The 13,377-nt window shown below is 40.7% G+C and overlaps 1 protein-coding gene and 1 pseudogene across 1 annotated transcript in view; both read right to left on the reverse strand.

Moving 5' to 3' along the window:
* The window catches only part of LOC136694219 (zinc finger protein 850-like), a 517,486-nt gene that overhangs the window by 328,270 nt on the left and 175,839 nt on the right, over positions 1-13,377 (reverse strand). The gene's annotated exons all lie outside the window — the stretch shown is intronic.
* Positions 650-3,689, reverse strand: LOC136694014 (NLR family CARD domain-containing protein 3-like; annotated as a pseudogene).

A 13,377-nucleotide genomic window follows, 5' to 3' on the forward strand; every position in this document is an offset into this window, starting at 1 on the left:
AACACAGGAGAGTAGTGGGGGTGTCTGCCTCGCTGTACAACCAATCAGAGTGAAGTAGACTAGTTTCTCAAGAAAAGAAAAGAAAAACACTTATGTTGTGATTTCCAAGAAAAAAAATTGCTTGTTTTTACATTATATGGATTTGGAGAATGAAATGACAATCAAATAACCACCACTTTTTCATTTTTAACATCTGTTTTTCTAATAAAAATCACCAAAAAGTTCATGGACCCACAAAGCTTTTTTAACTTTAATTTTGTACGTGCTGAACACCTGCTGAAGTGAAAAATTAAACTGAAAATTAACTATTTCACTTTCTAATTGTATTAATTAATCTAAACATTTCATTTTTAATTTCATCGTGATATTTGAGCACAAGTTTGGAAAAATAAATAGTAAAACGTATTTGTATTTTCATTTTGTTGTCTTCACTTCAGTTTTAATGTTGTCAGGATTTCCCTCCCATATCTGGTGGAGGACAGATGTCCACATTCATGTGATCACCCGTGGAGACATGGGAGTTGTAGTGAGGGACAGATGAGAGAGAGGTCGGTGAGAAAGACAAATCAAATAGTGAAAGGATTTCAAACAATGAGAGAAAATTCAGCAGTAAATCTAAAAGTACAATAAACATTTATTAATGATGAACTCACACAGCTTTTCTGGACGCTTTGATCACTGGCAGCAGTCTCAGGACACCTTCCTCTGATAGATTATATTTCCTCAGATCAAACTCATCTAGTTCTTCTTCTGAATTCAACAATACAAACACCACAGCTGACCACTGACCAGGAGAGAACCTGACTCTACTGAGAGAACCTCCTCTGTTCAGGTATTCCTGGACTTTCTGCACAAGAGAATGATCATTCAGTTCATTCAGACAGTAGAACAGATTGATGGATTTCTCTGGAGAGGGATTCTCCCTGATCTTCTTCTTGATATAGTGGACTGTCTCCTCTCTGCTGTGAGATCGGATTCCTGTATGTGTCAGTATTCCTCGTAAGAGAGTCTGATTGGACTCCAGTCAGAGACCCAGAAGGAACCGGAGGAAAAGGTCCAGGTGACCATTCTCACTCTGTAAGGCCTGGTCCACTGCAGCTGTAGGAACTCTGACATGGTGGATGCTCTGAAGACCCTAGAGAGATCAGTGGAACTCTGTTGTAGTCCATCTCTGCTGATGAAGGAGAGTAATGCGTATAAAGCAGCCAGAAACTCCTGGACACTCAGGTGGACAAAGCTGAAAACCTTCCCCAGGTACAGCCCAAACTCCTCTCTGAAGATCTGGGTACAGACTCCTGAGTACACTGACACTTCTCTGACATCAATGCCACACTCTCTCAGATCGTCCTCGTAGAAAATCAGATTGCCTTTCTCCAGCTGTTGGAACGCCAGTTTTCCCAGAGCCAGGACACTCTCTCTAGTTTTCTGAGGATCAACCTCCTGTTTTCCCTGGTACTTTTGTTCCTTGTGTTTGATCTGAAAGATCAGGAAGTGTGTGAACATTTGAGTCAGAGTCTTGGGGGGTCTCTCCACCCTCTGCTCCACCCAAAACTCTCTCTAGAACCGTGGCTGAGATCCAGCAGAAGACTGGGATGTGGCACATGATGTAGAGGCTTCTGGAGGACTTGATGTGGGAGATGATTTGATTGGCTAGGCTCTGGTCACTGATCCTCTTCCTGAAGTACTCCTCTTTCTGAGGGTCACTGAACCCTCGTACCTCTGTTACTTGGACAACACACTCAGGAGGGATCTGATTGGCTGCCGCTGGTCGAGAGGTGATCCAGAGGAGAGCAGAGGGAAGCAGATTCCCCTTAATGAGGTTTGTCAGCAGCACATCCACTGAGGCTGACTGTGTTACATCCCACAATCCCTCATTGTTCTGGAAATCTAGAGGAAGTCGACACTCGTCCAGACCGTCAAAGATGAACAGGACTCTGTAGAGATCATAGTCTCTTGGTTTTAATTCTTTTGGGTCTCTGAAAATCTGCTGAAGAAGCTCCATCAGACTGAGCCTTTTCTCCTTCATCAGGTTCAGCTCTCTGAAAGGAAGTGGAAATATGAAGAGGACGTCTTGGTTTTCTTTTCCTTCGGCCCAGTCCAGAATGACCTTCTGCACAGAGACTGTTTTTCCAATTCCAGCCACTCCTTTAGTCAGCACAGTTCTGATGGCTTTATCTTTAAAGAGCTGGCTGCATTTGATGGGTTTCTCCTGTGCTGCTGGTCTTCTGGACACTGTCTCAATCTGTCTGACCTCATGTTCAGTATTGACCTCTCCACTCCCTCCCTCTGTGATGTACAGATCTGTGTAGATCTCATTCAGAAGAGCTGAGCTTCCAGGATTAGAGACTCCTTCATTCATTTTCTGGAACTTTTCCTTCAGGGTTGATTTCAGCTTTCGATGAGAAGAAGGAGCCAGTCCTAATTAAAAAAAAAAGAGGTAATAATCACGATAACAAAACATGATAAATATTTTAATGTAGTTTTAGACAAACTATGAAGACCATATGAAATATTATGTAGTGATCATGAAGAGTTTTTAATTAAATTAAACCTAAAAGTTCGTTAGCTGTAGTTTATTTATATTTGAGAATATATTTTCACAGAACAAATATTCACACAATGAAAATATATTTGTGATTAATTTTATTAATATTCCATCATGATGATCCTTAGATCTGTTTCTATTAAAATGTGTAAAGAGTAAAGACAGGACCCTGAAATCTTACTGCTCTGCAGTGTGTGAGCGAGGTGTGTGTGGTTCATGTTCCTCAGGACGTTCAGTGTGATCTTCATCACTCCGTCTCTAACACCATCCTCCTCCTCCTCCTCCTCCTCTCTCTCAGAGCATGCTGGGTAATCCTCACTCAGCAGCTTCATAAACCTCTTCAGATGATTCTTCACCACAGAGATCACTCTCTGCTCCAGCTCCTGATTAAAATAGAAATATTAACACAGAGTCTGTCAGACAGTGCAGTGTGAGCTGAGGGGTGGAAGTGATAATGATTTATATTTTATTATTCTAAGAAAATCCAGAATCACTGTCCATCACCAAACTCTACATCACTCTCCATCACAACACTGCTACAGTGAATAAACAGTAGCCTTTATTACTGTCCTATAATAACAACACTGGAACACACACACACCTCCAGTTTTTTACACACACACCTTGAATATTGACTCCATATTCTTCCTGGTCCTGTCAGGAGTCTTCTTCTGGACTCTGTGGAGAATCAGAACACAGACTGAATAATGTGGAGAACCTGATCAATACATTACATCATCAGATATTACTAATTATTCAGACTGTTCTGGATCCATATTCAGTAGGAAATCCTAGATATATAATGAAGGTTCCACTGCCGTTATAACACACAGAGTTCAGCTGCACAGATCAGCAGGGTCTAATCTTCTCCACAAAGAGGCGCTTTTACTGCAGCTTTTTAAACACAGACTGACCATCTACAAAGCTCTGGACTGTCTTTCTCCACTATGTCCTCTCACGCTCTTAGAGCAAGAGGAGTTCTAACCTTCTTTATTTGTTCATTTATCACTCATCAGTGTTTCACTGAAGGACAGTAACTCACTCTGGATCAGAGGGGACAGCTCCACTGCTGAAACCAATAGGAGGATGATCCATGGACCGATCAATCTGCATAGACACACAGCTGGGTTCTTTTCCTTCTTTACTGAATCCAGAAGGTTTCCCCATGGACCGGTCACTCTTCATAGACACACAGCTGGGTTCTCCTCCCCCAGTGCTGACTTTAGGAGGGTCCTCCATGATCTGGTCACTCTTTACAGACACACAGCTGGACACTGGAGAATCTGCTCTCTGGGTTTCAGTCCTGTGGATGTTAAACAGAGTGAACAGGGCAGTAGACTGAGTAAGAGGACACAGGAAGGGATACTGTACGTATTCAGACCCAGTGGTGTGTACAGACTCTGGTAGGAGTTCAGGGAGAGAGGGGGGAGTGGTCAGATTCTCCTAATTCTCTTTACTGTGTTACACCTGTGTAAAATAGACTGACTGTTACTGAGAGCTGTAGGTGTGAGAGAACTGTAAGAATCCCATGGTTACGATGTGTTCTCAGGGAGCACTGAAAGGAGATAAAACCTCCATCTCTGGAGTTAATATCTGACTGGTTTATACAACACACACATACACAAATGAAAGGAATCCTTAACCCAGAGTGAGGTGTGTGTCCACCATGATCTTCCAGAACATCTCCAGTTCTCTTGGGGGTGGAACCCTGTTCTTCCTAAAGACGTTCCCTCAGCTGGGGCCAGCTTTTGAAAAGTTTTAATCCTGATCCAAATTTCACAGAGAATCATGTCTCCTTTTCCCTGTCCAGACTCAAAATGATCTCACAGATTTGTTCAAGTTTTTAAAACATGTTCAGAATGAATAAAGTTGATCCAGATTTCTCAGGATAAGTATTTCTAGATCTGGGTTTTCTGTGTCATTAACTCAATGCACATGTGCAAAATCACTACTCAAAATGGTTCAGGAGGCAGTGCTGCACAAATTAACTCCTCTGATTGGTCAGAAGGGTTAATCTCCGAACAGTGCCCCTCCCAGTTCTACAGATAGAGATTAGTTCTGCACCACGCTCCCTCTGATATATTTGGTGCAAATGTGAGAGCGCGCAGAAGTAGTCACGTGTGAGCGAAGAAGACAGCATTTGAGACTCGTAGCCGCAGATTGGAGCAGGTGCAGTCACTGACTTGTCTTATGGACCAACTCTAAAAACCACACAGGCCTCCTAAGGACAGCTCCTACATTAGTTTAAAAGGTTTTTTCTTATGGGGAACTGATTATTTGTCCCCATACCGCAAGAGGTCCCCATGACGTGACTGTGTAAACAGTTTTTAGTCCCCACACAGTGGGGTTTACCAGAACACACACACACACCCCTTACTTAGATCCTTGTTTTATAACATAGTGTATTTCCCCACTGCTCTAAATCAGGGTGAAACATGTAAATGAACAACTCACAATGATGTGCAAATAATTTAAACCCTATTTAAATTTAAAATCAATTAAAAACTGAGAGAGAAAACAGACACAGCACAGAGTAACAGAGACATTTTAGTTTTTTTTAGTTATTTTAATAAAAAATTATTAGTGTTTTTTTCTATTTATTTAAATATTTTGAATCTGATGCCAGAAACACTTTGACTAATGCCAGAAAAGCAGTGACAGTGTGGAGTTTCCCTCTGTGTTCCTCTGCTCCTCTTTAACAGCACTGTGTGAGCATTTGGGAACTGAGGAGACCAGTCGTGGTCAGTCTGAAAGTGAACTGTTTTCACCAGTAAAATCTACACAAGAAAAGTTAGAATTACAGATGTACAACATTTTTATTCTAAACATTTCAGACTTTCATTAAAATCACAATCTGAGACACAGTAATCACCTCACAGAGGTCTACCACAGTGTCTGTATGAGGAAGAGGGTGAGACACAGGGGTTGTATGAGGAGAAGGAGGAGGAGGGGACACAGGGGCTGTATGAGGAGGAGGAGTGGACACTGTGTTATTATTATTATTGTGTGTGTGTGTGTGTAGGAGAGAGAGTGTGTCTATTCTGTCTCACACAGATGCACTGAGGTGCCATAAACCCAGACCCAGAACCCAGCGTAGAGGGGCTCAGTGAATGTGGAGGTAAATGTGTGTAAGTGTGTGTGAGTGTATGAGTGTGTGTGTGTGTGTGTGTGTTATTGCGGCCGATAGCATCGGCACACTGCACTGAGAAACATCACACCCGTCGTAACTGCTGTCGAAAACACAGCTGAAGAGTCTCGATGGCAGATTTAAGATTATTTGTTGCAATGTGCCTGATAGCCGCATTAAAGCATGCCTTTAAAGCGGCTTTAAAAAGAGGATACAGAGACGACAGCGGCCTGTCCATGAGTTAAGTTGTTTACATCTGAAACCTGGCGAATCCGAACATGCTCAAATATACTTTACAAACTATGTGCAGACACTTTCTAACCAGGAATGGGAGTGTTTTCAGTCCCTGCAGAGAGAATTTATGTAGCCAGTGCCACTAGTATGTTCACAGAGAAAATAGGTAGCTGTGCCTTTAAGAAACTCGCGGGAAAGGTGGGTAGTCGAGTCTCGCGATATTAGCTGAAGTATCGTTTGGTTCTTAATCAGAAGCATTTGTTAACCAGCTTCGACAGTGTGCGACTGATTCTTTTCCGTTTAGTGGATTGGTGGATGTTCTCCATTTTTAAACATTTTCTTGTAACTAAAGCCAGGGTTACTAAGGTGAGATTTTTGCAGTGTACTGCAGTGATCCCGGTATGCACAGTGGAGGTTGAGTTACAGGTAATGCCTGTAATGTTTAATAGGTGGGAGTGAATAGGAGGGGGGTCTCTTTGAATATATGGCTAAACGTAGGCTTTTTCATGTTAATTCGCACTGGGCTGTTGAATATACTTACTCTCACCTGTAGAATGGAGACTTCATTCAGCATCTAGCAGTGGCTTCTGTGTTGAGGACTAACATGATTGACGCTCTAGAGCTGTATTGCTGTGTTATACGGTAAATGGACACAGATATGTAGAGTTCTTTGAGCTTTGGGTTCTTTTAAAGGTGCTTTGCATAAATAGTAAAACGTATCTTTTATTTTTACGAGAAGTGTTTGATGAAAAGTGATAATTGTGTACTGTTCTTTCTTTCCCTGGGTTAGGTTTAATTAAAAGATCGAAAGGGACCTTTTAAACGGGCTCGTTCGGGGAGGATAAAGTGCCAAATACCAATACGGTGGGATTTCTGTGAACTGACCAGAGGGTTAGGTTGGATTAGGGGCAGTAATAAATGATTTTGAGAATGCACAGTGGATTGAAGAGGGATAAGGACTTCTCAAGAGTTTTGAGTTTTTTTGTTTCACGAAGTGTATTTTGTTTGGTGTATTTTACTGTATGAGTTGTGTTTAATAGGTGTGTAGTGTCTTTTCTTTTGGAACTGGGTTTTTCTTGTATTTTTTTGTGAAGTATATGTGAGCTCAGGGGTCAGCCCATCTGTCCCTATTTCAGCCTGTGTTGGGTTCTAAGTGATATGCTGCCCTTTAGTATTAGGGAATTTGAATTTTAAGCTTAACTCCGGGAATGTTTTATGAGCATTTGCTCCTAACTGAAGCATATGCTTACCCAGCCACCTTGACGTTGAGTTCACTAGAACGCTTGAGCAGGCAAGATATACAGAGGGCTCAGGAAACAGATCCTGTCATTGGTGCCGTGAGGCGTGAGATGATAAATGGTAATGTTTGTGATTCTCCACAAAGTGATAATTCAGATGTTGCACGGTTATGCAGAGAAAGTGCCAAACCGACAATGAAAGATGGCATAGTATACAGAGTAGTGAATAAAACAAGCGGCAGAGATGTTTTGTAGCTTGTCTTGCCAGAGACTTATCGAACCAGTGTTTCAAAGTCATTGCATGATGAGGGTGGACACTTGGGGATTGATCGTATAATTGAACTTGTGAAAGACATATTTTATTGGCCCCGAATGTGCCTGGAGATTGAGCAATACATTAAGACATGTGGATGATGTGCAGCTGAAAAAACACTCCCACAAAGAGCTTCTCCATTAAACCGGATCACAAGCACTGGTCCTCTTGACTTAGTTTGCATTGAATTTCTCACTATTGAGCCAGATTCCAAAGGAATCACAAATGTTTTCATAGTGACAGATCATTTCACTCGCTATTCGCAACTGTACAAAGGATCAAAGAGCAGTAACTGTGGCCAAAGTTTTATCTGAGAAGTATTTTGTGCACTATGGATTGCCTGCCAGAATTCACCCGGATCAGGGACGTGACTTTGAGAGTAAGCTCATTAAGGAAGTTCTGACCATGTTGGGGATAAGAAAGTCATGAACATCTCCATATCATCCTCAGGGAGATCCTCAGCCTGAGCGATTTAATCGCACTCTTCTTTCCATGCTCAGAACACTTGATCCTGCAAGGAAACAGCAGTGGAGCCAACAAATAAGTCAGCTTGTCCATGCATATAACTGCATGAAAAACACTGCCACTGGTTATTCACCATATTTTCTAATGTTTGGTAGAGAAGCGCGTTTGCCAGTGGACATTTGCTTTGGCACATCTCCAGATGGAGAAGATGAAGTCCACTATCAGCAGTATATTGCCAAGATGAGACAATCACTAGAACAAGCATATCAGTTGGCATCTACAGCATCTTTAAAAAGCCATCAAAAGAACAAGGCCCATTATGACCAAAGAGTAAGAAGCCAACCCCTAGAAGAAGATGACAGAGTGCTTCTTCGGAATTTTGGTTTAACTGGGAAACATAAACTACAAGATAAATGGAAGTCTTTGCCTCATGTAGTGATTGGAAAAATGCCAAATTTACTGTACTGTACCGGTTAAGAATTTACATAGAGACCATCTTTTCCCCTCTGGATATTTGGTAAGAATGCCAGAATCTTCAGATGTGGAAATTGTGCCACAGAGATCTGTAACAAGAGCACAGAGACAAAGTAAAAGAACAAAGGCTAGAGTTGGTGGAAAGCAGTGAAGAAACCTCAGAGCCTGAGAGTGAAGAAGTGCATCAACCTCCTCAGATAGACCTTGTAAATGTGCGAAGGCACCTAGGAGAGATGTTGGAACCTTCTGAACGAACTGATGAGGTTGAAGATGATAGACAAGCAGTGAATAATGGTGAGATGGATCAAAGCCCAGAGGTTGTTGAAATGGCACCAAGGACCTTTCTGGAGAATGCTGAAATGGAGGAAACCACATACTGATACTGTGGTGGACACAGATTTAAAAGTGGGAGACGTCCCTGATTCTAATACTTCAGTGGAGGATGTTGGACCTATTTGTACCCGTTCATCCAGGAGAGAAAGGAGACCTGCCATTCGGCTAAGTTATGATGAACTTGGAAAGCCTACAGATTGCCCTGTAGCCATCATTCACAAAGGAATGGTTATACAGTTCAGTGAGCACCATGAGGGTTGCCGAGTCCCAAGACTTAGTTCTCAGAAAAATCCTGTAGCAATTTGCTCTATGCTCTATGACTCTAGGCTTAGTCAAAGTAAGTTCAGTGTCAACTAAGACACATGTTAACAAGAAAAATACAAAAGTTAAAAAAAGAAAAAAAAATGATAAATAACAGCAGGCATAATGAGGACATTAGCCATTTAGAAGGGGGAGGGTGTAGCCTTGGTTAAAATTATAGCTCTCTTACTACAATAAAACAAATAAGTAATTTCATTTGGACCAAATCCAAGATAAAAATTGAATAAACTGTATATATAGTTCCAAGATATATATTACATTTTATTGGTTTGTTTGGTAGCTTAAAATATCAAGGGATGTACGCAATGAGTGAAAAAAGTGGAAGGGGAGGGGCTAAGAGAGAGAGGGAGAGAGACAAGATGTCGGAGATGGCGCGGGAGTAAAACAACGGTAGAAGCAAAGTTAAGAAAAAAACTTAACACCGCTATCTTTTGTCAGTTATTACATCAATTGCCCACTCGGTAATTATAGTTAATACTGAAGACTGCTTGTGCCACGTTTGTGAAGAGTTCCAAATGGGAATCTATTGGTTTATAACTTAGCTAGCCTTGCTGAGGAGCTACGGGTGGTTAGCCTGCTGTGCTGTTTTTTTTTTTTTTTTGTAGTCGTTATTTGCTCTCACTCCATTGCTCATAAAGACTGTGGTGTTCGAAAAACGAGCATTGTTACACTCTTTTCGTTGCGCTGGACACAGAAACTCAGTAATTCTGCCCCACATAGCGCTCTGAGTCCCCTCGTGGCTCAGAGTTCCTCTGGCTTCGAGGGAACACGCTCAGCCTCTCCATTACTGCCTGAAGGGGGTGGTCTACTCCTGTCAACCACGACACTGGCGCCGGGATATGGTGCTCTCATTCTCTCCTACCTAGTGAAACCAAGGTACACCGTTCTAATATTTCTTTTTGCTCTGTTGAGTGAAGCGACCACTTAAGTTTTGGGTCTCCACGTTCCCGAGCATCAGCTCAGGCCTGCAACATTTTTATGTTTTCATAATTTTAAGTTTTGAGTATTTAAGACCGTGGGCCCACAAGAGTTAAGATATCGTTTAAAGTTACGTTTCATTTCTGTCATTCAGTGCTCTTTTCAATATGTACTATATCATATAGTGTAACATACACCTAAACAAATGGTTGTGATTATGTAAAACTTGAATTTGTTATTGGTCTGTAAAGTGAAATTATGCACTTATGTTAGGTGGGTTTATTCAACAGCATATTGTGTAAAAATAAGCTGTAAATTTGGTATCTGATCATTTGTGTAATGTAAATTTTCTATCAAAAGATTAGAAAACTCATAACAAGAGCTACACATATAAGCTCAATAGTACATTGTTGAAACATTAAGTAAAAGTCTAATTTTTTATACATGCGTATTTGATTATCTCTTTAGTGTGGTTGAGGTGTTATTAATTTACATTGAGGAAGAGGGGAATTGGAATTCAGGACCCTTATTCTAGCCATAATTAATGGGGTAGGGGTTACATATACAGTGCCAGGTGTAGGGAGTGGCTGCCATTTTGTTTTGGGAACAAGGGTTTTTTATTCTGTGTTCAGATGTCAGTGAGTTAGGGAAGCATATTCGTCTTTTGTTTTGGTTCACTGCTAGGTAAGGTATTTATTTGTTCAGCTGGGTTTTTGTTTGTTGTTATGGCCTGGGTCACTCTTGAAGTTGTATCAATGTTTGTCTTCACTTTGATTGTCAAACAATTTGAGTATCTTATTCTTTTCATTTCTTCTCATCATACATTTACTGTCAGTAAATCATCACATACACTGCCATGGCCACTTTCCCCTAGACAAGGTCGTAACAAACATGATAACTGAACAAAGAATCATATTAGTATGAAAATGTAATTAAGCTGGTTAAAGTAAATGATTTTAGTCGAATCAAATCAAATCAAATTAATTTTTATAGTGCCTTATACAACTGATGTCACAAAGCAGCTTCACAGAATTGCAGTAAGACAAAGTTTTAACATGAAATATAAAAATGTAAAGAATGTAAAAATCTCCAGGTGAGCGAAGCCAAGTGCGACATTCGCAAGGAAACACTCCCTCAGCTGAGGAGGAAAATTTGGGAGGAACCAAGGCTCACAAGGGGGACGTATCCTCTCGTCAATCTACTGGTAATAACAGTTAGGAATCTGTGAAAACTTCAGTGTAGGGGGCGGGCAGCTCCAAGGCAAGTGGTGGTGGCTGGAGCATGGGCAGCTGGTCTTAAAATTATTAAAATCTTAAAATTATTTTTAATATCTTTAGGTATATGTAAAGCAGAAAACTACCAAAGGATAAACTAAACAAATGAGTTATTAGCCTAGGTTTGAAGATTGTCACTGTGTCTGAGTCCCGAACATTTTCTGGAAGATCATTCCAGAGTTGGGGGGCTTTATAAGAAAAAGTTCTTCCCCCAGCTGAGGCCTTCTGAATTCTGAGAACTATTATAGTACTCTGTGATCTGAGTAAACATGGAGGCTCATAATAGGAAATAGTATCTTGAAGGTATTCAGGAGCGAGCCCATGTAGAGCTTTATATGTTAATAACAGAATTTTGTAATCGATGCAGAATTTAACAGGCAGCCAATGAAGTGATGATAGAACTGGACTGATATGTTCAAATTCTCTAGTTTTAGTGAGGACCCTGGCTGCAGCATTTTGATCTAGTTGAAGGTTTCTTAAATTTGTGCTGGTGCGTCCTGACAGTAGTGTGTTGCAGTAGTCAAGCCTTGAAGTAATAAAGGCATGTACTAATGTTTCTGCGTCCTGCAGGGATAAGTCATTTCTAATCTTGGCGATGTAAAAAAGCTGTCCTAGTGATTACTGCCTATGTGCTGATCAAATGATAAATCTGGGTCAATTATAACACCAAGATTTTTTGCTGCTGAACCAGGTTTAACTGTAAAGTCAGCAATATTTAAAATAAAATCTGATAATTTATTTCTTGCCACCTTTGGACCCAAATCAGGACCTCTGTTTTGTTGCTGTTTAGAAGGAGGAAGTTACGCAACATCCAGCCTTTCACGTCTTTTACACAGTCCTCTATTTTCTTTAATCTATGTTTGTTATCGAGCTTGGCTGAAATATACAGTTGTGTGTCGTCTGCGTAACAGTGAAAGTTAATGTCATGGTTTCTTATAACTGTGCCTAGCAGTAACATACATAATGTAAATAATAATGGTCCTAAAATAGAGCCTTGTGGAGTTCCAAATCTTACTTCAGAAAAATTGAAAGATAGATTGTTTACTTCTACAAACTGACAATGTTCCGTTAAGTAAGATTTGAACCATTGTCATCTAGGTATATATTGAGTAGGTTTTGTGCAATTAAATCATTGTTTTATATCTTTTAAATATGTTTACTCTTAGTCACGATTGAGTCTGAGGTGAGTTAAGGTGTCATTTAAGGTAGAATGTAAATTATGAAGTGAGATTACAGGTACTGATTGTTCGTAGAACATATATTATATGTGTCAAATGCCCTCGTCCTGTCAGGTTTGTTGTCCCTGCCATATGCTTTATCTGCACATGGCTTTGTCTGCTATTGTCCTTGTCTCCGCCCTTGTCCCGCCTCCTTGTTCGTCACCCTCGTTATCTGTGTCAGGTGTGTCTCGTCTGTTCGTGTATTTAAGTCCCCTTCCCTCACTTCCTGGTGTTGTTCATTTGTATTGTTTTCGTACTCTTTCTCACTCATTCTTCCCTGCTTCAGTCCGTTACCTCTGTTATGTTCTCAAGTCGTTCTGTCTCCGCTGTTTATTGGTCATTGTTTTTCACATCTTCGTTTCGTTTATAAGTCTAGTCTGTCCCTGCTGTCCCTCGTTTGGTTTCCTCAGTCGTTATTTGTTTTTCAGTTATCGTGTTTCCTTTCTTTAAGTCTGTTTTGTATGGTTCTGTTTTGTTTAATTAAAGATTCAGTGTTTTAGCGCGTGCGTCCGCCTCAGTCAGTCTGCAGCCCGTGATTCGTGACAATATGATATTTTATGTCGAATATAATTATCTTGTTCACATTGTTTAACCATCTTTTGTGCACTTTGTGTAGACAAGGAAAATAAATGGTCCTCATTACTGTGATGAGTGGTGTCTTCAATACGATGTCAGAGCAAATCTTGAACAACACAACACACAACTAAAGCTCACTCCGTGTTGTTTTTGTGTATTTACAGAGTAAACCAGGAAAACAGTTGTCTGCATAATCCAGCCCACTCCCTGTTGTTTCCTTGTACTTACAGTGTAAGAAGCAGAAAACTGTGAGGAACTACATATTTCAGCCCACTCCCCATTGTTTCACTGTAGTTGCACTGTAAGAAGGAGTGACCTGTGTGGAACTACACAATCCAG

This window comes from Hoplias malabaricus, chromosome 4 (genome assembly GCF_029633855.1).
Source record: "Hoplias malabaricus isolate fHopMal1 chromosome 4, fHopMal1.hap1, whole genome shotgun sequence".
Taxonomy (NCBI): domain Eukaryota; kingdom Metazoa; phylum Chordata; class Actinopteri; order Characiformes; family Erythrinidae; genus Hoplias; species Hoplias malabaricus.